This window comes from Cupressus sempervirens, chromosome 9 (assembly GCF_028749045.1).
Source record: "Cupressus sempervirens isolate cs-2001-9-10 chromosome 9, ASM2874904v1, whole genome shotgun sequence".
Lineage (NCBI taxonomy): Eukaryota > Viridiplantae > Streptophyta > Pinopsida > Cupressales > Cupressaceae > Cupressus > Cupressus sempervirens.
The window spans coordinates 8,324,028-8,328,233 of NC_143126.1; the positions used below are offsets into that span (position 1 = coordinate 8,324,028).

General features: G+C 32.5%; 1 pseudogene; it reads left to right on the plus strand.

Moving 5' to 3' along the window:
• The first annotated feature begins 2,051 nt into the window (after positions 1 to 2,051).
• Positions 2,052 to 2,648, plus strand: LOC149537357 (protein DMP4-like; annotated as a pseudogene).
• Positions 2,649 to 4,206: the final 1,558 nt, after the last annotated feature.

A 4,206-nucleotide genomic window follows, 5' to 3' on the forward strand; every position in this document is an offset into this window, starting at 1 on the left:
ATAGAAATTAAAATTAGGGTGGGGATGGTACCCATAAAACTTCATTACTATAGTATGAAGTTAGCCTGTTAGGGCTTACAATGACCACTTCTGGTGAACTGCCCTATTAGGAGCACAAAGGACTGCTAGGTCTACCTTGTTAGAGGATTTACAAACATACACTTAAGTATGCACTCTGTTAGGAGATTTATAAAAAGACAGTTAAGTTTACCCTATTAAAGGATTTATAAGATTGATTCACCTATTAGGATGAAACAATAGATCTACTTACAACTTGATTTCTAATTAGATCCTTGAAGTATAGATCACCTCTTGTGAGTGATGAATCTTTACTGCTCCTTGTAGATGTTTTTGAATACTCTACTGTGCTACTGATTTTCTTTTTATTCTTCTTAAAGCATTACATATTCATACTCATTCATATCTTGCAAATGATATAATAAATTACATGTATACCATTCCAATAATTACAATTGCAAGATCGGCCAAAACACAAGTGAACAAAATATTACTAAGTTGGTTGAACAGTAGAAAACTCAAGTTCTTCAAGTTGACTTGGTAACCTTCTGATACTCAGCATCCATTGCATTACTTGGCATCATCATGCACTCGATAGAAGAAGGTGGTCGGTCCTTACTAATCACACAACATAGCTTGGAACTCGATAACCATTGGAGACTCAGTAGATAAAGTATCACTCAGTAAAAACTAAATCCTTCATTTACCTTGCTTTCACTTGGTAAACACTACACTTCCATCACTTGGTAAACACTGGCTTCCATCATACAAACTGATGACTCGGTAGACACTGTGAAGCTCAGTGAACACTGTAGACTTGGTATATACTACTAGATTGCACATTCACTTAGTAGCTTCATGAATGCTTGATATGAACTATTTAAGTGGTGAACCTACAAGGTAACCATTGAATGCTCAGTATACACTGTGAAGCTCAATGTAAATTGCAAAGCTCAGTGTAAATTGTGAAGCTTGGTGTAAACTACAAAGCTCAGTATAAACTATGAAGCTCGGTTAACACTAGAATTCTCGATGGCTATACTGATGTAGATAAGTGTTGCCACTAATGGAAATAATAACTTAATGCCAATAACTGCCATATCTTTCCTACAGCCATAACTCATTATGGATGTTGGGCCTCAAACCTTTGATACCATGTGAAAAATAAAATCACAAACCTAAAAAAATTTCTTGGCACATGAAGGTGTCAAGTGACGGTTTTTCTTGCCACGTGAAGGTGTTGAATGCAAATTTTGCATGGTACGTGAAGGTGCCGAGTGATAGGAGGGTGACAAGTGAACTAGGAACAAGAGGAAATTGAGTGACCTTGACACTCAAAGGGTAACTTGGCACAAATAAATGATGAGTGAGCTTGGCATCAATTGCAAAGTGGTGCTTACCAGAAGTTGATGCTGAGTGATCAGACTTACAACATGAGTTTGTTCCACCATTAAAATCAAAGAGCCAAAGTATGAAACTTTCAACAACTTCTCAAATGTAATAAATATAGGAATAACAATAGATTCAAGTATGACTACTTTCCTACTTGCTATTCAAATATGGTAAACTATTACAAAATTTGGTAGCATTCAGCTTCAACCATAAAACCCTAAAATATTCAAACTCATAAAAACTTAAAACTTAAAATTTGTAGCTCTAATGGCTGTATACAATAACACTTCGAGAAATCACTACTTCAATAGGTCAAAGTAACAATAACAACTTATAGAATGACAAAAGAAGAAACACGTGCAACTGTAGGCACGAAACAAACTTCCTTCTATCTCTACTCTTAAACTTGATCTGCTGATGGACTTCCTTTTCTTCTTCCTTCTCTGCAACTTCTAATCTGTTGAACTCTTAAACTCTTCAACTGATCAAACAAGACTAATTCATTACTTTTGTCTCTTGCCAAAAATATTTCCCCCTCTTTTCAAATTTGAAAAACTTACCTATATGTATTCATTGTTTGTAACTATTGCAGGTTGTTAGGGTAGTAGGTGAGAATTTGGCTCCAAGGACAACCAAAACGTATGAGATATTTCAACAAGAAGACAAAGGACTCATTTTCAATCCACAAAATAGTTTATAAGGTGTTTACTTATTCAGTGGAAACTACACTACCAAATCTTTCAAAGCTTTTGCCCACTAGGGTTTTGTTTGTATTTCAAGCATTTTCTAATCTCATTTCGAGTAACAAATCCTATGAAAAGTGGAATAAGATTTTTGTGGCATGCATCTTGGGCATTCTAGGAATTGATTCCTTCATTTTGTCATTGACAAACACATTCAAAGATTACTCTATAGGGAAAGTTCATTATGGAATTGCCACCAAAAGTGGTTTAGCCACTATGGCCTGAAATACAAATGAAAAGATTAAGCCTCCTATAGATAAAGACTATAAGCTTAAATTTATGGATACAGTGCACTCTAGAATGGCAATTGTAGTTTTTGTTGTTCTAGCTCTTACAGATAAAAATATAGTCAATTGATTGTATCCCTCAAGTGAAGAAAGTATAAACAAGCTACTATAAGCACTACCCCTTATTGTGAGTTTTGGAAGTTGTGTGGTATTTTCTTTATTTCCATCGAAAAGACAAGGAATCAGTCACCCGGTTACTCTAAATTAATATCGTCAAAGTCTCGATACAATCTATCTTTGTTTCCTTGCAATATATTCAAATCATACAATATCTACTCACTCTTAGGCTATTTTATTTTCTTACACTAGTAGATGATCATCCCCTTACATTTTTGTTTATTTAGAGTTAAATTATACTCAATGTTTTATCTAAATTTCTCATTAGTTATCTTAAATTGTTCCAGACTTCTATTTAATAAGGCATTCATAATATAGTAGTTGTCTGTAATCATCTTGAGTGGCTGATTCTTAATCTTATGATCAAGAATGCTTTATAATATTTTGAATGAATAGAAAGATTTATCTAGTTTTAGATAAATTTTGTGATTGTTTATAGATTTTCTTTATTTAATGTATTAAAACTATATTTTCAAAGGAAATATAAAATAAATTTGTCAAAATTTATGTAATTCAAATTGTCAATTTGCATCAAGTTAGCTATGAGGACTAATATTTTAAATGTGGACAGTAACTTATGTTATATAAAGCTAAAGATTGTAATGGGGTGGTTTTCTTTTAATTTTTTATTTGGTTAAATAAAATATTAATCATTGTAACATTACATTAATTTTTTAAACAATCACCTCATATCATTTTACTATTCAACTTTATTATTTGTTCTAGTATTTAATAGATATGATAAAATTATAGTGTTTAATTTTTTTAATATAAATTTTATTTTGAGTTTTAATGTTGTCATTTCATTTTTTAAGTTCAATTTATTTAATTATATTTATAATTGATTTTATAATAATTTTTTAATTTTTTAATGTTGAATATATCTTTTAATTAATGTTAATATTATTTGTGAGGTACACAACTTAGCTTCTTGATTAAGTATTAGTGTAGATGTCATTTTCACCAAGGTTTAAACCCCCATTTTCTCGTTGTGATTGTGGTTTTTCTTTATATAAAGTGCTCTTGGATTTTAGCCTTAGATTTATTTAATGGGTATGACGTTCTTTATTTTTGGTTTTTTAGCTTCACTGCACATTAAAAAGTTCTCCAAACACAAGAGAAAATTATATCAATATTCTACACATCATATTGATAGATAAATTTTATGAATTTGGAATTTAAAACTATATATTGGCTTTGTAACTTTCCCGCTTGATACGACCTACAACTCTAGTTCATGCCTTCACAATCATCAAGTGGGTGGATTACCTCCCACCCCCATTGTTTCCCCCTCTGTTGGAGCTGGTACATGTGTGCCTAAAGATCAAACTGGTCCTTTTTGGCTAAATTTGACAATGTTTGGGTGTTGCATTCAGTAATAAATCATAGCTTGATGGAACCATGCAGTGATGTTCCTAATGATTGCACCTATTTGGGGCCCCACTCTCTAGAGGATCCAATGACAACTGTGGTCAATATTGAGATCTCAAAGTGAAACTGGTTGAGGGTTATTGTGAGATCCAAGATCTCTATGGACTCTAGAGAGAAACCCACATTTTCCTCAAGGGCTATAGGACCACATATCTCACTCTCAAACTATGTGGTTGATTTGATTTCCTTAGGACTATCTGTGTGTCTTGCTAGAAAGT